General features: G+C 38.4%; 1 pseudogene; it reads right to left on the bottom strand.

Moving 5' to 3' along the window:
* Positions 1-894: 894 nt before the first annotated feature.
* Positions 895-22,664, bottom strand: LOC126704071 (LEAF RUST 10 DISEASE-RESISTANCE LOCUS RECEPTOR-LIKE PROTEIN KINASE-like 1.1; annotated as a pseudogene).
* Positions 22,665-23,239: the final 575 nt, after the last annotated feature.

Here is a 23,239-nt window from a genome sequence, read left to right as displayed (position 1 = left end):
TACTTGTAATCTTATTGGGGATTTTTCAAGAGAGATGACCCATATATCACTTGTAGTTTCTAATTTATGTTCTGCTGCATTAATCTTTAGATTAGTAATAAGGTTTTGCTTTGGTTGAATATTGCATCTAATTGGACTAATTAATTCGATAATTAATTTAACTGGGGTCCTTTTAAATCCAACAACATTGTTGAATTGTTTCTTGATTCAATCTTCAATAACACATTACAAACTCAATTTCAAAATATATCAATGTCATAGAATCTAGCAACACTAAACATTATTGATCCTAACTAAATTCATATAATTCCATTAAGATTTATCTCTACAAGGATATTGGAATTTGAAGAAATTCATTATTATTTAGGGAAGTGTTATGTCAACAATATTTTCACAACGAATCTTTGATGGTAAGTTGTTATTGGTTCTATTTACCCACCATTAAAATAATTTTTTGTCCACCAATAACAACTAGTAAGAACTTGCTACCTATAATTTATTGTAAAAGTATTGTGAAAATGTTGAGAACATGACATTTTTCTATTATTTAATACCTAAGGAAAGAGCTCCAAAATAACTAAATTATTTTGAGGGAAGAAAAATGGTACTAACATGGTGAAAAGAACAAAATCACTTGGCACAAAGAAGAAATATTCAGTTGGCATAAAGAAAAAGTGTCTACTTGACATACAAAGAATGTGTAATAATCAATTATTATTATATTTTTACATATGATGTTTTATGCATTGCTAATGTACAATCAAAATAATAAATAAAAAAAATAAATAATTAAGATTTTTTATTTGAACTCTTAATTAGTAGAAAGGAATAAATCATCTAAAAAGCTAATTGACTAAAACTTATGAAACGAAGTGAATCCATATCCATGACAGCTTTGACATAATATGTACATCTCATACTCTCATTCAAGTTATCAATGTTTAGTAGATGTAGCGCAGGTACCAACTTCTTTGATATATAATGGGTAGAAATATTTAGTGAAAAATAAGAAGCATAGCTTAACGACTGCCATTTGATGTTGTAGACGTACTGATATTCCAATTTAGCGCAGAATCTGGCAAAAGTGGTACCGGATCATTCTTCAACAACACAACATCATCTGCAGAAATATTAATCTCCTCCTTATCTTTAACAGTCTTTATGATGTATATCCTTTAGTTCTTCAAGCACCTCTACCATTGATGGTCTCATTTCCTTAACATATTGCAAACACTAAAATGCCAACTCCGCCACATCAGTTATCATGTTTTTCACCGTACAGTCTGATTCAAACCCAAGAGAAGGGTCCACAAGTTCATGCAATGTGTGGGTTTGGATCTTGTCCATAGCCATGTTAGACAAATTAATTTCGTGTCAATGCCTTGAGATATCAACAACAGGCATAGATGATATAAGCTCAATCAAGACCACCCCAAAGCTGAACACATCACTTTTTTCAGTAAGTTGGTAACATTCGTGATATTTTGGATCGACATAACCTGGAGTACCTTGTGGAGCAGTCGAGACATGGGTGACATCGGTGGGAAAGAGACGAGATAGACCAAAATCTACGACCTTAACCAAAAAAATTGTTGTCAAAGAGAATGTTGTTTGTTTTGACATCACGGTGGATGGTATCAAAAGCATGGAGATAGGCCAAAGCAGTTGCTGTCTCAACAGCAGTCTTCATTCGAGTAGGAAATGGTAGTGCACCGGGTTTTGCAAGATCACCAAGAAGATGATCAGAAACTGTGCCATTAGGAATGTATTCATAAACAAGCAGGAGTTCATGGCTAGTGTGAGAGGTGCAGCCATAAAGTGAGACTAGATTTGGGTGGTGCAAGCGAGTAAGGATCTCAACTTCATTCATGAATTGTTCTACTCTTTTGCAGTAGTGTTAGTACAAGCGCTTCACTGCAACTTGACGCCCATCACGAGGTATGCCTAGTCAAGAAGTATGGTCAGAAGAGAGAAATCTTCAAGTTTAAGCAAATGAACTTGATAGTCATTTTCAAGCACTTTTAATTCCTTGGATAACATGACTAAACTAAATATTGAAACATCATCACTTAATATGGACTAAAAGTAATCACTATAAATTTGTTAGGACTTCAATCAAGCACTTTTATGTTTGTTGACACTACAACAAAATGTATTTTTAGTGACGAAAAAATTTGTCACTAAAAGTCCAGTTTTTCGTCACTAAGAACCTTTAACGATGAAATCAGACTTTTGGTGACGAAACTCATTTCGTCACTGAAACCCCGTCACTAAAAGTCCTGGCAACGAAAAATTTCATCACTAAAAATCCGATTTGTTTAAAAAAAAAACTTTTAGCGACGATTGTTTTCGTCACTAAATGTTTTCCTTGCTAAAAAAACTATTCAGTGACGAAATATTTGGTCACTAAAAATACCTTAGATTATTAAATCATATTTAGTGACGAATAATTTCGTCACTAAATCTATTTTTAAGAAAATCCAAACACATATAGCGACGAAAATTTTCATCACTAAAACCATTTCTTACAAAATTTTGCTACATTTAGCGACGAAATATTTCATCACTAAAACAATTTTTTGTTGTTATATTTGTGATGAAAAAATTTGTCACTAAAACTTATTTTCTGTTTTTATTTTTTTCATGGTTTTGATATTAACTTTTAACCTGTCATTACATTATTAAAACCACACATTTGAATAACACATTTGTAAGGTTGAATTTAATCAACCATGTGTTGGCTTTATTCCGTGACAAATTTGCTTGTAATACAGCACTTAGAAACCTTGTATTTAGGTGGGAATCATGTAAGGGTAGTGTGTGAGAGAGTGTGAAGAAATGCTCAAGACAGTGCAGTGAAGCAGAGACTCGCGGCTAGGACTCGCGGGAGGCTCACGGCTTGCAAGCCGCCAAAAGTTGCACACGCGCAGAGCATGCAGGGAAGCTGAATAGTCATGCCACCTGGAGCACTACAGGACAAAAATCCAGACTGGCCATTAAGTTAGCTCGCGGCTTGAACTCGCGACTCAGTCAAGTCGCGAGATCAAGTCGCCAGCCAGCCCTATTTTGGAAAAACTGACTCTTCGCATTCCATTCTCACACCAGTATAAATACCCCTCATTCCCACAAAATATGTGTGTCTATTCAGAAAGAAAAACCCTAAGAGAGGTTTCTTCAAAACACCCACCCAATTAGAGAGAGCTACTCATTCTTAGAGAGAGCTACTCATTCTTAGAGAGAAACTTTTGTAGTCTCTTCTCATTCCCTCTCTCATTGTCATACCTATTGAGAGGAGATTTCTATCCAAACACTACCCACACCAATTTAGAGTGTTGAGTGTTTTTGGAGCTTTGGGAAGCATTGGAAGATGCCAAGGATGGCGGATGCTACGGTCTAGTAGCGGAATCCGGTAAGCTAGAAAAGAAAAAGGTTCGACGCAACCTCGTTAGAGCAAGAAGCTTGGAGGGCTTAGGTACATTGGATAAATTAGGCTTGGAGGGTCTATTGCTGTTCATGTATCCCAACTACATTTTCTAGTGGATTATTGACCGCTTGGAGGGCGGTGGAGAGGTTTTACACTGAGGGCTTCGGTTTCCTCTTCTATAACACATCGTGTGTTGTCCTTGTGTTTGCATCTCTCTTCCCTTTATCTTTGCCTTTTATTTTCTGCTGTGGATGTGATTTTAATTGGCATAGATTGTTTACCAATTCTATATTATAGCTTATGTTCATTTTCCGCACACTAGTTGTTTGACATAAAGCTTGAATTGGTTCATTTGTAAATTTGGGGTCTAAACGTTCAAGGGTGTTTATACACATATTTGAACTTTCAACATTTATTTCAACAACATATTTATAAAAGAAGATCCATACATTCCATAAGTAAAAAATAAAAGAAGTATCCAATTCAAACTCCTTCCATACAATAAGTGTTTACAACATATACAATAACTCAAGATGTTTTATAACAATACAAAAAGTGTAGCATAATATAATTAGAACTAACGGAAGATGTCCTCATATGTCTTCAAGTAATGCCAAAAGTGAATCTCCTAAAAGCCACCAATAAGAAATCTACACAAATATAAAAATAATACTACATTAAAATCGTAAAGTAAAAACATTAACTATGTTATAAGAAACATTTCTAACAATGCATTAAGAGTAGTCACATTTCTAACAATACATTAGATGTTCTAAAGACAAAATAACCTTAACTATATTTGCTTAAGTTGCTATTACAATACAACTAAAAAAAGTAAACCAGGGAAAATAAACTTGGTGGAGTCTGCCTTGCTGGTTTACTATCAATAAATTACCAGCTTTTAAGTAGTTAGCAAGCCATGTTCTAGATCATAAGTTTGTGTCAGACTTTAAAATTCTTTCTTGATCCAGAATATAAGAATTTATATGTTTATGGAAGAACTATATGAGTAAACAAGAGAAGGAAACTAATATTAAATAATTTATAAAATAGAGGTATTCTATAAGATCTAAAAGAAAATTCAGCCTTACAACCTCAGACATCACAAACCAGATAGTATTAAAAGTTTACCAAAGGCACCAAAATGGAAAAAGAAAATAATAACTTAATTCAATTGATTGATGCCCTAACTAAATACAATATCTATCCACCACATTTATGGTGTTTCATTGAGATTGTCAATGAAAAAGAAAATTGTATGCAAGTAGCAAACCAATGACTGCAAGTTAAACCAACTTCCAAACCTTAATTAACATAATTGAGTTAGAGATCAATAAAAAATTTCACCCATATTAAATAAAGCTAAATCTTATTACACAGGTGTGTATACACGTGTTTTGTAACTAAAAACATGGGTTTTAGTTATAAAACACATGTATACACACACCTGTATAACCAACAGTTCTCATCAAATAAATAGCTCAAACAGGAAGCTACATGAAGTGTTACACATATGGTTTTTCAAGTATTTAAATCAAAGAAAATACTATTTCTCACATCTAATCAACAATACTTATTCACATTTGCAAGAAATGAAAAACACTCTCAATATTAGTTTAAACCACCTTATAACACCATGCAAGCCACCCGCTTGCTCCAACACAACATACCACCACAAATCCTATTTCCAACATCACAAGTATACAATTTTGTAAGTTTTTTACTAGAATTTACTTACTTTGCTCAAGCTAAGTTTACAAATTTCAGAAAAAATCCAAAGTTACTACAAACAATGTGTATTTAGTCTGCAAAAGAAAAATTAAATTTATAAGTACAAAAGTTAAAGAAAAGCTTGTAAAAGCTCATTAAATATCAAATCGTAACCAAATCTCACAACACCTTTCAATCAAGATGGAAAGCTCAAATTACACCTATTATGCATCAATTTTAAACTTTTATGTTAAGTACATATATACCAAAATCCTTAAACTTCTACCTTAAAGTGCATTGGCAGTATTTTAAGTAACATTAAAGTGCTTTTGTTTAAACTAATCAGTGCCATCATGATCCTTATCAATACTAGTGTTAAATTCTAATTCCACAAAACCATTCACTTCACTTGTAATGTCATTCATATATCTCTATATTCTATATCCTCATTCTATGCTAATTCCAAAAGATAATATATATAACAAAGGACCCCACCCCCCAAAAAAAAACAACCTTCATCAACCTGGTTTTAGAGACAATGCCATCCTAATATTCCTTTCTCAGATTGAACACTCATTTTTGTCATCAAAATGGATGATAGAAAAAACTAGCAATTAGGGGAAAAAAAATCTCATCTTTTGTCTTGCAAGAAATATGAATAGAGTAGCACAATGTATCTAAAACATAATCTAGAGAACAATCCCCCATTAAATCAAGTAAAATAACAATCAGAGGACACAATCCCATTGTGAAATCAGAGTATCATTACCTGAGCAATAATCAACACAAGAAAATTTAGAAGATGGGTAATCTCATTTTGAGTTCATACATTACACCTAATGTATATGAACTTGTACACTACATATATCTAACACTGGTATCAATGTGGAAACCAAACCAAGAGAGTGAGGATCCAAAACTAGAATCATCCAAACAATAAGAACCTAGAAATCAAAAAGAATTACAGCAATTGACAAGTACATATATAAGAAACTTTCTTCATAACCATTACACAGTAAATATCAAATACTAAAACTAAACAAAAATGCATATACCCATTACTGTATCAAACAAAAAATACCCAAAGGAACTAAAATCATTAAACAAAAAAATTAACAACAAGCATTTAGAATCATTAAACAAAAATACACAAAGGAACTAGAATCATTAAACAAAAATTAACAAAAAATTAACTCGAAAGGAAAAAAAAAAAAATACCCATTACACATTTGGGGGAGGCGAAGGGTCGCTAGCTGGGTGGGAGGTGAAGGGTCGCCGAAAGTGTTGCGAACTGAACATTGCCGGGGAGTTGAAGCGGCGCCAACAATCGGCGACTTGAAGCGTTACCAATGACGAGCAAAATCGTCGCCAATGGCGAGCTGAAGCGTCACGATTGGCGAGCTGAGCGTCGCGATCAGCGAGCTGAAGCGTCGTCGTTGAGCTTCATTGCAACTCGCCGATCGCGACGCTCAGCTCTTCGATCAGCAAGCTGAAGCGTCGCCGTTAAGCTTCATTGGCGACGGTTGGCTCAACGGAGCTTCATCGGCGACGGTTGGCTCAACGGAGCTTCATCGGTGACGGTTGGCCCAACGGAGCTTCATCGGCGAGCTGAAGCATTGCCGTTGAGCTTCATTGGCGACGGCTAGCTCAACGAAGCTTATTGGCGACGATGGGTTTTTTTGGTACAACTTGGTTTTTTTATTTTTTTTTATTTTATTTTTTTTTTTTACGGAAATGCTTGGGTTGAAATGTTTTGTGGTTAGCTGGGTATTGTATTGAAATTAGGCTTTTAAGTTTTTAGCGACAAATTTCAGTTTCGTCACTAAAGACCCAGGCTTTGTTAAGATTTTTAGAGACGAAATTCATATTTTGTCGCTAAATCATACTTTTAGTGACGAATTGTGATTTCGTCACTAAAAACATATAAGTGCAAAACTATTATTATTTTTAGTGACGAATTTTTTTCGTCGCTAATTCTTCCTTATAGCGACGAAAGGATTTTCGTCACTAATACTATCCACAACAATACCTACAGTGACGAAATATTTTGTCACTAAAAATTTCAACTTTTAGCGACAAAATATTTCGTCAATATAGATTAATTAAACTCGCGCCAAAGTTTCCCTCCACTGGTGCCCATTTTTCAGATCACAATAGCGACGAAATTTATTTTTCGTCGCTAAATGTTATAATCTTTTTCATTATTAGTGACAAAATTCATATTTCGTCACTAAATCTGTACTTTTAGCGTCGAAAAATATTTCCTCACTTATTTTCGTCACTAAAAATACATTTTGTTGTGGTGTGAAGAAAAGAAGTGCTTACATTAAATTTTAAGTCCTAAAATCCCTAATAACATTAAGTTTAGACACCAAGAGAACTTTGGCAATAAATGTAAGTGCTGTGTTTGTGTCTACGTGCGCTCAATCTTACCATAGTATACAGTGCCTAATGATGCCAAAAATCGTCAGTAAGTCACACAATGCTCACGTACTCAAGGCAATACCTGCGAAACAAAAACAAAGAAAACCCTAGGAGAGTACCGGTGTGGTAACGGCCAAAGACCCTTCAAAAGTTAAGTTAGAGAATTTTCACAACTCTAGAGTGCTAGAGCTGGGGGAATTATACATACCTTGGTTTGTGAGGGTCTTGGGGTTTTTATAGTAGCATGGGGTTGAGATTCGTTTCATGGGTTAGAAGATCTTTCCTTGTGGGAGAGATATTCTTTAATTTGCGTATCTTACGGATCTTTTCCTTATAGGACTCTTTTGATTAGGGTTAAGCGTGGGGCAAGAGATATTTCCTTATATGCTTATGCGTGGAGGTCAAGTCATGTCAGCCTCGTGAAAGGTTCGCTTATCCTTTTCAGCTTCCCCCCGTCAACTTCATATCCCAACAATATATTCTAGTCCTTTCATTCAAATGTTTGTTGTCTTTAGGGTGCAGTCGTCAACTTTGAGGTGGAACCGTCGACTTTCACTCTAAATGTGCAAGCGAGGTTGACGAGTTCATTAAGATCGTCGCTTCAATCTAATATGGAAAACTTCATCAAAACCACAGAATTATCCTCATCATCTGCCCCCTACTCTGTAGCCCCATCGGCTTTAACCAATGGCTTATGGAGTTCAATTCGTAACTCTCTCCTTTTTCACTATTTATTATTTTATTTATTGAAAAAAGAGAGAAGGCATTTATGTGTGATTCCTCGAGCAGCCTTTATTAATTGTTTGGACATGTGGCTTAAGTGGATTGGCTCCGTTTCTAGACAAGAGTGTCAATTCATCTTCCGTGCACTTTTCATCCTATATATATCTCAGTTCCTTCCTCATTTTCTCCTATTTCATCATTGTTGATCTTTAGAGATAGAGCTTTGCTATTCTGAGAACTTTGCTCCCATCACTTTGCTAACTTCGTTGCCTTCGTTCTTTCGCTGAGCCCGTCACCTTTCAAGGAACCGTCTACTTGGTAAGTCACCTTTTCCTTTCCTTCATTCTATCTCTCATCTTTGTTTTTCTAGTTGATTGTTTACCTCTTTTAGAGAGGCTATCAACTTAGGCACTTAGAATACCTCTGTCACTTGTAGGTAAATAGATGTCTAGAGAAGCGATAAGTGAGTAGTCTTCAGTCCATGAGGGAGCGGGCTACGACGAGGTCTTCTAGACGAGTCATAAGCCCGAGGAGGGCCTTTCCTAGTCATCAGATAGGGAAACGTCAGCCCATTCTCCTGATGAGGAAGTGGAGAGTTGTATTGGAGAGGGAGGTGAGGAAGAGGAGATAGATGAGGGAGAGGTTGAAGGTGAAGAGGGAGAAGAGGATGACGAGGACGTGGGTGATGTTGACAAGAGAACCCACGAAGCTAGAAGTTCAGGAAGCCCTAGGAATGGGCATGCCTATCCATTTATCCTTCCTAAAATGTGGACTGTCAACGATTTTCTTGCCAACGATGATGTTCAATATATTTAATAATTTGAGGGATTGTTACTAAATCCCTAACCATATCCTGATTTGTCTCCCTGGGAAATTAGAGAAGTGATACTCAAGGAAGACTGTGGACATCGGCATGTATGACACTATGTTCGCAACGGGACTAGGGTTGCCACTAACGGCATAGCAACGTCAGTTAACTAATTTTCTTGGATTATCTGTCAGCCAAATTACTCCAAATGCTTGGAGGATCTTTATAGGAGTTGAGATTTTGTGGGGTTGTCTGAGTGGTGGGAATCATCAGCTTTCGTTAGACGAGTTCTTTTATTACTACAAACCTCAACACATCATCTTGTCCCAAGGAATATACCACTTCGCTGCACGAAAGAAAAGTTTAAGTCTCATGTCAGACATGCCCGGCTCAAACAGAAACTGGAAGGGTAGATACTTCTTTGTTCAGGGGACGGATTTGGTATGTCGTCCACAAGAGTGGGTTACAATGCCCCATGGTTTTGACAATACATGGGGTATTGTCAAGGATTCAGGTTTAGCATCGTTAGTTTATGCTTTAACTTTTCCCATTTATTTGTTAAGTGTTTTAATGTCATCGTTTTCCTTTTTCAGCTAGTGTTCATTCAAACATAACTGACGAGCAAGAGGCCTTCATCCGTCGGGTCTTTGAAATTCCATTTGAGCAACGGAAGTGTAGGGACTTGATCACCCTTGACACACTGCATGCATATTGTGGAGGTCCAAAGCTGACGCCTGCATCTCGTAGATTAAACACTTAGGGTCCGTTTGGATACAGCTGAAAACTAAAAACTGAAAAACATTATAGCAAAATAATTTTTAAATATGTGAATAGTACCGTGGAACTCATTTTTAATGAAAAAATTGCTGAAAAGTGAAATTTGTGGGTCCGTGAACAGTGCACCGGTGTGCACTGTTCATGGAAAAGTCAAACATTTCGGGTTCCAAAATAAAAAAGTAACTGAAACGCAAATGTGTGTCTGGGAAGCGCATTTGAAAAGTGAAATTTGTGGGTCCGTAAACAGTGCACCAGTGTGCACTGTTCATGGAAAAGTCAAACATTTCGGGTTCCAAAAAAAAAAAGTAACTGAAACGCAAACGTGTGTCTGGGAAGCGCATTTTGTACACTTATTCTCATCAATGTAAGTTGATAGAGAAGCGGAAAATAATCCATCTCCAGCTCGTCCAAAGGGTTCGTCCAGAGCCTACAGCGCAGATTGATCCAAGAGTCAACCCAGAAGAAGGAGAGACGTCCATTAAATAATAGCACCACTCCATAAGTTTAAGTCTCCCATGGACGAAAAGATCGTCCATGAGGTTCGTCCATGAGAAGTCGTCAAATATCCTTGGACGACTAAACCACCCTACACCAGACGGACGAAACCTCAACACTTAGACTTCCAGCAACCCTCAACTATCTCGACAAACCCTTCGAATAAGTTAACCTCCATTTAGCAGTTACCATTTTATATCCGTTGAGGGAGGTTACTCCGGAGTTGTTGGATTCCACAAAACCTGGGGAGGTTATCGAACAAATAACCGCCCTTGGCTCCCTATATAAGAGACCGGTCTGGACCCGACAGAGGTAAGTCTTTTCTCTCAGACACATTTCCAAAACACTTGGAACTTACTCTTCTACAAATCTAACTTCTCCATCGGAGGGGGTTCGACCGGTCTTCTCCGGTCTCCTCTTTTGATCGCATTCTCTTCCTTGTAGGCCATCAACCGCTTGAACAGCCCACCGAAGCCAGGCCATTCTACCTTACTGATTTCAAACATCATCATAAGTAATTTATTTTCTTCCGTCGTTTTTTCTTTTTGTCATCTTTTGGTCTAATGCTCGTCATTTGTCCTTTGCAAAAATGGAGGCAACCATGCAAAAGCGCAAGTGAAGGCAGCTGCTGCACATAGGAAAGAGGAACATAAAGTGAAGGGGAAGGAAAAGGCGACCTCATCAGCCCTTAAGGCCGTCAGAAAGGGGGCGTCCAAGAGTAAGGTTGACGGGAAGGACAACCGTCCTTCCAAAAAAGTCACTATCACCCCCGGGGATAAACTCCCTAAAAAGTTGTCACCTCCCAAGCCGAGCCACAGGGCAGGCAAGGGACTAAAGACGACGTCAGGCCCCATCAGTCAGGGACCTAATCATTGTCTTCTTACTCACAAGGACTACGCTGTGGAGATGATTTAGTCAATCATCAAGGATAAGGACGTGAACCCTTGTGCTAAGCAAATGACGAAGGAGCTGGGGGCGTCAGGCCTTTTTTACCTTGCTAGGTATGTCTCTTCCTTTTCTCTTTCTCATTTTTATTTATTTGCTGTTCAATAGCTGACGGTTGTTCTATTTGTAGGCACTAGTTCGCATGAAGGTGTTGTAGGATAGGAGCGTTGCCCAAGAAGGAGTGATTGTCCGTCTGCGTAAGCGCAACAGGACCTTGACCGATGAGCAAGAGCAGTATAAGGAGGCCCTTTGTACTCTCAATACGGAGATGAATGAGCTAAGGGATAAGCTAAAGGAGGAAGGTTGTTAAAAGAAGGAGTAAAAAGCTAAGGCAAGGATAGAAAAAGAGCTGATGACCCTTCTCAGGTAAGTGGAGACGGCTAGGGCTGACGCCGTGAAGGAATTCAAGGCTTCACAGCCATTTATTGATTCTTACGCCATCTACTATGGTGATGGGTTTGAGGATTACCTTAAACAGGTTAAGTCCATCTACCCTTACTTGGATTTATCCAAGTTCGCCATGGACGACCCCCTGCCATCAACTCTTGCTGGCGACACTATCTAGGAGGAAACCAACGACTCCACAGAGTCCGAATCTGATCCAAAAGATGATACCGTCTTCCTTACCCAACCCACTGCAGATCCTCTCGTCACTTCTTTGGTCCTGTCCACTAAGCCATTGAACATTGAGAACCCTTTAGCTCAGGACGTTCAAGACAAATAATGAACTTGTCCATTTTAGGGACTTAACGATGCGCTCGTCCACTTATGGACTTTGTAGTTTTACTGCGTCCACTTGTGGACTTGATAATAATATTAACCCACCCTCATAGGATGAACTTGTCCACCTATGGACTTTAATAATGAATCCATCCACATGTGGACTTAATAATAAGTCATCCTCATAGGATGAACTCGTCCACCTATGGACTTTAATATTGAATCTATCCACTTGTGGACTTGATAATAAGTTATCCTCATAGGATGAACTTGTCCACCTATGGACTTTAATAATGAATCCGTCCACTTGTAGACTTAATAATAAGTCATCCTCATAGGATGAACTCGTCCACCTATGGACTTTAATAATGAATTCGTCCACTTATGGATTTGATAATATTAACTCATCCTCATGAGATGAACTTGTCCACTTATGGACTTAACAATGAATTCGTCCACTTGTGGATTTGATAATATTAACTCATCCTTATAGGATGAACTCGTCCACTTATGGACTTAACAATGAATTCATCCACCATGTGGACTCGATAATATGAACTCATCCTCATGGGATGACTTCGTCCACTTATGGACTTAATCATGGATAAATACATAGAAATAGATAAATACACTAGTCATATCTAAATAAACTCCTCTTATTATGATAAATGCATGCATACGTATTGTAGAAAAATTGTTCTTTAAAGAAAAAGACCTGCCCTTTGGGCTTTAAAAAGTATTGTAGCAAAAATTAATTAAAATAAATTGGCAAATGAGGAGTGTTACTCTTCACGCTATCATTTACTGGTAGTACTTTTGGAGATGCTCAGTATTCCATGGATGGTACAACGTATGTCTGTCTAGTGTCTCCAGGTGATAGGTGTCTTTCTTGTGCCATGACATAATTTTGTATGGTCCCTCCCAATTAGGGCCGAGCTTTCCTTGGGTGGGGTCTCTAGCGGCGCCCATTACCTTCCTCAAGACGAGGTCTCTAACCTTCAAGTCTCTGTATCTGACTCAGGAGTTGTAGTGCTTGGCCATGAGGTCCTGGTAACGTATGAGTCTTTGTTTAGCTGTTTCCCTAACTTCGTCTAGTAGATAGAGTTGTAGGCATATAGCCTTGTCATTCTTTCTTTCATCATGATTACGCACCCTATGGCTTGTGAATCTAACCTCTACTGGGATAACTGCCTCGCTTCCATATCCTAGTCGAAACGGTGTCTCATGTAGGTGTTCTGGCTGTTGTTGTATATGTCCATAGTACACTTGGTAGTTCTTTTAGCCATACACCCTTTGCCCCCTCAAGCTGAGTCTTGATGATTTTAAGCAATGATCGGTTCGTGAACTCAACCTACCCGTTGGCTTAAGGGTGGGTGGGGGAGGAGTAGTGGTTCTTGATTCCTAACTGCAAGCAAGAATCCCTGAAGAAGTCATTGTCAAACTATTTCTCATTATCTGAGACCAAGACTTTGGAGATCCCATACTTGTAGACGATGTTTTTCTAGACGAAGCTTCTCACATTCTTCTCTATAATAGTAGCCAAGGCTTCTACTTTTGTCCATTTAGTGAAGTAGTCTATGCCGACTATAAGGAACTCCAGCTGTCGCATTGCTATTGGGAATGGACCCATGATGTCGAGTCCCCATTGAGTGAATGGTCACGGGGCTGTCATCGGGGTCAGTTCTTCAATTGGCTGTCTAATGACATTACTGAACCTTTGACATTTGTCGCAGTCTTTGACATAAGTTTGGATGTCTTTCTGTATAGTAGGCCAGTAATATCTAGCTCGAATCAATTTATGTACCAACGATCGCCACCCTAAGGGGTTCCCGCAAATCCCTTCGTATGCTTCTCTCATAACATAATCCGCTACTTTGGGGCTTAAACACCTTAGGTACGGGCCAGAGAAGCCTCTTTTGTACAAGACATCACTTATCAAGATGAATCGTGCTGCTTTGACCTCCAGCTTCCTTGCGGGTTCCTTAATGTCTCGTAGTGTGTCGTTTTTCAAGTAGGAGACTAATGGGTTGTCTAATTTCTTTTAGAACCTATCTCCTACACATGGATGGGATCTATTAATGACAAAAGCTAAACGAAGGAAAGTCCTTTGTTGGGGGTGATCATGTGTTTTGCTGATGCAGCCTTGGTAAGACGGTCGGCTTGCTCCTTCTATCCTCTGAGGATTTGAACAATCTTAGCTTGTAAATCATCCACCCTTCTCTTTACTTGCTTTAGGTACTTCTTCATCCTCTCGCCCTTGCATTCATAATCACCGTTTACTTGGTTTGTGACGACCTAGGAATCGCAATGAATAACCACTCTCACGGCCCCTGCTACTTTAGTGAGATCTAGTCCTGCAACTAGAGCTTCATACTCTGCTTCGTTGTTGGTTGTAAGGTAGTCGAGACGAACCATGCATTCGATCTCGTCCCCTTCTGGAGAATGAAGTATAATGCCCACTCCACCAACCTATCTACTGGACGATCCATCCGTGTGTATACTCCATTAAGGATACTCTTCTGCCCCCTAGCTATCCACGTTAATGAACTAATGAAGTCAACGACCACTTGCCCCTTAATGGCAGTACGCGGGTGGTATTGTACATTAAACTCACTCAACTCTATGGCTCAATGTGCCATTTGTCTGGCAGCTTTAGGATTGCTCATTGCTCACTGTAAGGGTTTATCAGTCAAGACAATCATCGTGTGGGCTTGGAAATATGGCTTGAGCTTGCGAGGTGCTGTAACCAAAGTGAAGGCAAGTTTCTCCATCGGTGGATACCTCCCCTCTACACCACGAAGTGCTCGGCTGGCATAGTACATGAGCTTTTGCACCTAGTCTTCTTCTCTGATCAAGGCCGCACTAACAGCAGCCGAGGATACAGCTAAGTAGAGGAACAATTCTTCTCCTGGTTTTGAGGGACTTAGTAATAGCGGGGAAGAAAGGTAAGCCTTTAGATCCTCGAATGCCTGCTGACACTCGACCATCCACTCAAAAGATTTCTTCAGCGTGCGGAAGAAAGGTAGGCACTTATCCATTACCCTCGACACAAACGTATTCATCGTGGCTACCTTACCGTTAAGGCTTTGTACTTCTTTCACATTCTTTAGGGATGTCATCTCTATTATGGCCCGGATCTTGTCTGGGTTGGCCTCGATACCTCTCTGAGACACCATGAACCCAAGAAACTTTCCTGTCATCACCCTGAAAGCACACTTGTCGGGATTGAGCTTCAAGTTGTAAGAGCGAAGGGTGTCGAAGGTTTCCTTAAGATCATCCAAATGATTTTCCTCCCTTCGGCTTTTTACTAGTATGTCGTCCACGTAGACTTGGACATTCCTCCCAATCTGATGTGTAAACATCTTGTTCATGAGTCTCTGATATGTTGCGCCCGCGTTTTTGAGATCGAATGGCATTACTTTGTAGCAAAAGAGGCCTTGACTTGTGACAAATGAAGTCTTCTCTTGATCTGCTCCGTCCATTTTGATCTGGTTGTAACCAGAAAAAGCATCCATAAAGCTTAGTAATTGGTGCTAAGCCGTAAAGTCTACCAGGACGTCAACCCGCGGGAGAGGGTAGCTATCCTTGGGACATGCTTTGTTCAGGTTTGTAAAGTCCACGCACATCCTCCACTTCCCATTGGCTTTCTTAACCATCACCACATTCGCTAGCCAGTCGGGGTAGTAAACTTCTCTAATGAAATCTGCCTCTTGCAACTTGCAGACTTCTTCTGCTATAGCCTGGTCTCGTTCCTGAGTGAACACCCTCTTCTTCAAATAGATAGAAGGAAAGACGGGCAACACATTCAACCTGTGTACCATGACTAAAGGGTCGATCCCGCTTATGTTTTCATGACTCCAGATGAAGACGTCCTAGTTCTCTCTAAGGAAAGTCGTAAATGCTTGGCTGACATGCAGACTGGAGAGGGTGTCGACCTTAGTCATTTGTTTCGGTCTAGAATTTTCGAGAAGTATTTCTTCAAGTTTTTCAACGGGCTCTGCTACTGTCCGCTACTCTTCTATGTTCATGGTTTGTAGATGATCGTCCATCTCCTACATTGCTATGTAACATTCATGTGTAGCTACCTGATTTCCACGCAATTCTCCTACTCCATAATCGGTAGGGAATTTGATCATCAAATGGTAGGTCAAAGTTACAGCCTTCCACAAATTGAGGGTAGGTCATCCTAGGATGGCATTGTAAGTGAATGAGCAGTTGACCACAATGAATGTTACGTCCTTAGTGATCTGTTGGGGGTAATTGCCAACCTTTATGCACAATGTGATTGCGCCAAAAGGGAATACCCTTGTTCCTCCAAAACCAACGAGCGGAGCGTTCGTCAGAACCAATTGCTCTTTATTAAATCTCATCTGCTGGAATACCAGGTAGTAAAGGATGTCAGCTGAGCTGCCATTGTCAACCAGGACCCAGTTTGCGTTGTAGTCCCCTACCCGGATGCAAACGATGAGTGTGTCATCATGCGGGTGGTGGAGACGTCGAGCATCTTCTTCTGAGAATTCGATGACGGGGTTGTCCATCCATACCATCTTTGGGATGGAGCCTGTTAGCTGGAAGATTTAAACCATCTTGAGGTAAGTCTTACAGGCCTTTTTGGACGAACCAGAGGCTGCAGTGCCTCCTACAATCATTCTTATATCTCTTATGGGCAGCCTAGAAGTCTCATTCTCCCGTCGGGGAACCTACTCTTGAGGTGGATCCGCTCTCTCTTGCAGACGAATCTTTGCAGCTTTCCTTGCCTGATGAAAGCTTTAATTTGTTGCTTCAAGTCATAGTAGTTATTTGTGTCATGACCATGATCACAGTGGAAGTGTTAGTACTTATCTCTAGGCCTCTTATTAGGATCTCCCTTTAGCTTGCTAGGAAAGGTCAAGGCTCTTTCGTCCTTAATTTGCATCAAGACCTGGTCGATCAAGGCAGTCAGTAGGGTGAAGCTCGTGAACTTCCTTGCGGAGGGTTTGGAACGCCTATCCTCCCGCTGTTCTCCAGTCCTAACCATCTTCTGCCCTTTATCCTGTCGTACGCCTTCCTATCTTTCCTTTTTCTTAAGCTTCTCTTCTCGAGCCAGTAATGCGTCTTCCGCGTTCATGTACTTGGTCGCCCTGTAAAGCACATCTGACATAGTCTTTAGGTCATTCTTATATAGAGAAAATAGGAACTTACCCTTCCGTAGCCCATTTGTGAATGCAGCCACGAGTATCTTGTCGTCAACTTCATCGATCGAGAGGGCCTTTTTGTTAAAATGGGTTATGTAAGATCTCAGCGTCTCATCCTCCCACTACCTAATGTTCATCAGGCATGTAGTAGACTTCTTATACCTATGTCCCCCATGAAGTGTGAGGCGAACTAGGCGCTTAACTTCTTGAAGGTACTAATGGAGTTGGGTGTCAACCTACTGAACTAGATCCTTATGAGTCCTTTCAGCGTGGTGGGGAAGGCTCTGCACATGATCTCGTTTGCCACCTCTTAAAGGTGCAATAGGGTCTTGAAAGACTCTTAAGTGATCTAGGGGGTCCATGGATCCGTTGTAACTTTCCACCAGCGGCATAAGAAACTTCGGTGGAAGAGGGAACGAAGTGACGGGCACAGTGAATGGTGAATTTGTTCGATGGACCAAGTCATCGAGGTCGCTAGATACCCGTCCTCTAAGGGCGTTCACCATAAATTCTATCCATTCCTTCATCATATGCATCTCTGCGACTATGTGAGGTGGAGCCGTATTTGTAACAGATGGTCGGCTCATGTCCTGTCGTTCTGGTCTGCTTGGGGCGTCGCTACCCTCTGGCCCTTCTTAGACCCTTCTCTCAGCGTTAGTGTCTTCTTAGCCTTCCTCTTAAGTGCTAAGGCCTATGTTCTTTTGGCACAGTTGCTCTTTTAGATCATGGTTTTGATTGGTGAGGCGCTCCACGGTAGCAGCAAGAGTTTGAACCTATCTCTCGAAGGTGGTTATGTATGGTTCATCTCCTTGAATGTTGTTGGTGGTCACCATCGAGTGAGTAAATACTATGCAACTCTTTGTCCAAGAAGCGATAGTATGGCTTACATGTCACAATTCCCCACGGACGGCACCAACTAATGATGCCGAAAATTGTTAGTAAGTTATACAATGCTCACGTGCTCGAGACAATACCTGCGAAATAAAAACAAAGAAAACCCTAGGAGAGTACCGGTGTGGTACCGGCCAAAGATCCTCCGAATGTTAAGTTAGAGAATTTTCACAACTCTAGAGTGTCAAAATTGAGGGAATTATGCATACCTTGGTTTTTAAGGGTCTTAAGTTTTTTTTAGTAGCATGGGGTTGAGATTCGTTTCTTAGTTTAGAAGATCTTTCCTTGTGGGAGAAATCTTCTTTAATTTCCGTATCTTACGGGATCTTTTCCTTATAGGACTTTCTTTATTAGGGTTAAGCGTGGGGCATAAAATATTTCTTTATATGCTTATGTGTGGAGGTCAAGTCATGTCAGCCTTGTCAAAGGTTCGCTTATCCTCTTCAGCTTCCCCCCGTCAACTTCATATCTCGTCAATATATTCTAGTCGGCTCATTCAAATGTTTGTTGTCTTCAGGGTGCAACCGTCAGCTTTGAGGTGGAACTGTCGACTTTCACTTTATCGTTGTTAGGCCGTGAATGTGCAAGCAAGGCTGACAAGTTCATTAGGACTGTCGCTTCAACCTAATATGGACGACTTCATCAAAACCACATAATTATTCTTATCAGTGCCAAAGCTTCCATCTCCTAGTTCTTTAGCTAAATCAAAATTGTTAGTGGCTTCTTCAAGATCATTATAGGAGAAGAGATGAACTCCAAAGTAGCTACTTCCCCTCTCTTGATTTGTCGTTCCAGAGGGATCATAAGAGATGCTTCAACTAAGTAAGGACGAGGGATCATATTTCTTCTTCATGCGGCATCGATGGATAAAGAATACGGCGCCCAATATTATAAGGACCATTACAAGACATGCGCTAGCACCTGGGTAAAAAAGGAAGTTACAACTAGTTCAACTTCATAGTCCAAGTTAAGAATTTTAGCAAACACTGCACAGAAGTCAGAGATGAAAATGGACATATTACCTGCAACAAACTTCCACTGCTTACTCCCTTGCTTATCTGTAATCAAGGCAGAATAAATGTAATTTTAGATAAATATATTGAACAGATATTTCTAATATATATATATATATTATAAAATGAATATGTGATATTGTTCATGTATGTAGTTAATAAAGTTCATGTGTAAAAGAGAGAAATATACGTAGCCATTAATTAATTAAGTGCTAAAAGTATCCAGCCAACATATAAATACCTATAATCTAAGCACTTAGTGTGTGTGCTTTTAAATTCCAACATTAACAGTAAGCAACGAAAAGAATGAGGTGTCAGAACATTCATTACATCACAATAGAAATATAACAAGCTCATTCCATAACTTTTCTAAGCCCTGAGTGTGTGCTTTTAAATATACAATGTGCTCCGATTGAACGTAGATGGAAAAGAAAAGATGCTTAAGGCCAAGAAGGAAGATAAACTTTTAGGTTTATGGATATAGCGTAGATGCATCAAGTATAAGAGAGGTAGCAAATGTTTTCAGCTAAGAGATCCAAAACAACAATTCCAGAGATCCGCTTATTCCCTTGTTGTTCTCACTACAACAAAATGTATTTTCAGTGACGAAAAAATTCGTCACTAAAAGTCCAGTTTTTCGTCACTAAGGACCTTTAGTGATGAAATTGGACTTTTAGTGACGAAAGTCCTGCCAACAAAAAATTCCATCACTAAAAGTCCGATTTGATTTAAAAAAAAAAAAAACTTTTATTGACGAAAACGTTTCGTCACTAAATGTTTTCCTTACTAAAAACACTATTTCGTCACGAAAATATTTCGTCACTAAAAGCACTTTAGTTTATTAAATCATATTTAGTGACGAATAATTTCGTCACTAAAACTATGTTCGGGTACATATAGTGACGAAAAAGTTCGTCACTAAAACTATTTTTAAGAAAATCCAGGCACATATAGTGACGAAAATTTTCGTCACTAAAACCATTTCTTACAAAATTTTGCTACATTTAGTGACGAAATATTTCATCACTAAAACAATTTTTTGTTGCTATATTTGTGACGAAAAAATTCGTCGCTAAAACTTATTTTATGTTTTTATTTTTTTCATGGCTTTGATATTAACTTGTAACCTGTCATTACATTATTAAAACCTCACATTTGAATAACACAATTATTTCAACAACACATTTATAAAAAAAGATCCATACATTCCACAAGTAAAAAATAAAACAAGTATCCAATTTAAACTCCTTCTATATAATAATTGTTTGCAATACATACAATAACTCAAGATGTTTTATAACAATACAAAAATGGTAGCATAATATAATTAGAACTAACGGAAGATGTCCTCATATGTCTTCAAGTAATGACAAAAGTAAATCCCTTAAAAGCCACCAATAAGAAATCTGCACAAATATAAAAACAATACTACATTAAAATCGTAAAGTAAAAACATTAACTATGTTATAACTTGAATTTGGGTCAATTGCTAAAATAAAGTACTAACCAAAAAGTGGTTTAACTTGAAGTTGAACCACCCCCATAGGTAAGAGCACCATCATAACCTTTACTCCTCAAAAAGTTAAGAATATTCTTTTGGACCTCTTCTTGCTTAGCTCTCACCTGTTGGTCCCTAGCGCGCTCCTCTTTGTCCTTTGCTCACTTCTCTTGGTCCCTAGCTCTTGCCTCTTTGAGCTCAATTATCTCATTTTCTAACTGTTGGATATACTCCACTGAGGAATTAGATGAGGCGATGGTTACTAGAGAAGAGGAAGGTCTCATGCCAAGTCCTTTTACAATACTAGACTTCTTCTTAAAAACCAAGTTTGAAATCTCCTCTTGTGTAAGGGGAATTGCATTAGGATCTTGACAATGATCTGCTTGCACTTTGAGAATATTTTCCTATCATTTGAAAGAGAAAAAAAAACAAACAATCACAACATTAATACATATGTTATAGCTTTACAAAAATGATAGGGATAGAATGATAGGAATAGAATGATACACATACATATGTCGCTTCATCCTCATGGTGTATCCACTTATTTGTATTTGGATTGAAATGAACATCTTTGAAGATTTTTGCCAATTCAGGAACTTGACCGTCATTATTATTTTTCTGATTAATTAATATTCAAGTGTTAGATAAATATACTTAATTAATCACAACATGCAATATACTAAGGTTTAAAAAAAATGAAAAAACACGCACCTCCTCATCAACCCTAACAGCAAGTGCCTTTGTCCCGCATCTATGTTTGCCTAAAGTTTTATTCTTATTTTTCAGAGTTCTTTCTTGATTTTTTCTAATAAACAACATTCAAAATATTTATTAGATCATAAATAAAACAGTATACATTTACTTCATCTAAGTATTAATCTAATCAGTTGATAATGTAATATAGTAAACATTGGATAATAATAATATACGCATAAATAATTTACCAGCCAATCCTCATTGGTCCATCTCCCATCAATGAGTTCAGTCCACTGCTTAAGTGTGGCATTCATTTGCGGGTGGTTTCTTGCATAGTCAGCACCATGAGATTGCTTGAGCTTTTTATAAGCCTGATGCAACTTGCTGGAGTTGGAACTCAATAATCTTCCACATTTTGTATTTAATGTTTTCGTTACCAAGTTGGAATCTCCTTCTAGCTCAAACTAATCTTGTAAAATGAAGTGTATATGTATTATAAAAATATTATTATATGAATTAGATGAGTTAGACGTTATCAATGTAAATTTACCGCAATACTTTGAAGCACCATGTCTCTAGTAGCAGCATCAACATTTTTCCAATTTTTCACGTTGTAAGTGGACAAATTAGTTCGCACTTGTACGCCAATTTGATTGACAAGCTTGCACGTATTCGTCCCAATAGGAGCATCATACTCTGTAGCTATACGTACTGGCAGCTTACCACTTTTCAACAAGTGCTCGTACTGCTATACCACTTGTTGTTCCACAGGTAGTTTTGCTAGCAGATCCTATTCAAACATTACTAATGTTAAAAAATTATACATTCCATGTACATTATAGCTAAATTAAGTGAAGTATAATCTCAATAGTAAAAACATTGTGCAATTGTAATTAAGTATGTTCTATGTATTTACCAGTCGTGCTAGTTAATGCCTCTGCACTAGAAGAACTTTGGGCGGGAAGATTTGTTTCAGGAGGTGTTTTCGTAGATTGGACCACCGGGATAGATGCCTCACCTTGTGAGCGTGTAAGTCGTCTTGGTGTCATCTATAACTAACAAACATACATATAATGGAACAATAAAGTCATTACAAGTAATGGAATAATTAAGTTATTATCATCTATTGTACCTTATGGAACATTTATTGTACCTTATAAATTACAGAATTAGATGACTCATCATTATTGTCATCGTCACTAATAGGTGGTACATAATCATCATCTACCACAACATTAGCTCTACTTCTTTTCCCTTTTACACAATTGGACTGAGCAGAATCCTTTAGAGAAGTTGAGATGTGCTTCAATCCCATAGCATCAATTATCTCTTGGTTTTGCCTCATTCTATCCAATCTTGTCATCTCATACCTCGGTATATTATGAGTATATTTGGCCTTTTTGAGCATTTTTTGAAACTATGTATTGAACACAATTATCCATATCAAGCAATTCACAAGTGCAAAATTTGAACACAATTGCTACTAACTCAACACAACAAATGACCACATCAATATCCATATCAAGTTCAAGATAAGTACAAAACATCTCAATAACAATTACTACTAACTTTATATATCATAGTCTATACCATTATCCATATCAAGCAATTCACAAATGCTAAATTTGAACACAATTACTACTAACTCAACACAACGAATAACCACATCAATATCCATATCAAGTTCAAGATAAGTACAAAACAATTGCTACTTAGACAAGTATAAAACTTTAAGACAAGCACACAACATTTAAGACAATTGTTATGAACTTTACATATCATAATCCATATCAAGATCAATATCAGGTATGTCATGCTCTTCATTTTGATTAGCATCTCTTGAAGTTCCATCTTCAAGAACAACCTCAGTTTCAATATACTTACCTTTGACCAATTTGGCTCCCTAATGAGTTATTTCTTCTTGTTACTTGGATGCTT

Source organism: Quercus robur, chromosome 10 (genome assembly GCF_932294415.1).
Source record: "Quercus robur chromosome 10, dhQueRobu3.1, whole genome shotgun sequence".
NCBI classification, from domain to species: Eukaryota; Viridiplantae; Streptophyta; class Magnoliopsida; order Fagales; family Fagaceae; genus Quercus; species Quercus robur.
This window is presented reverse-complemented; position numbering and strand designations above follow the sequence as displayed.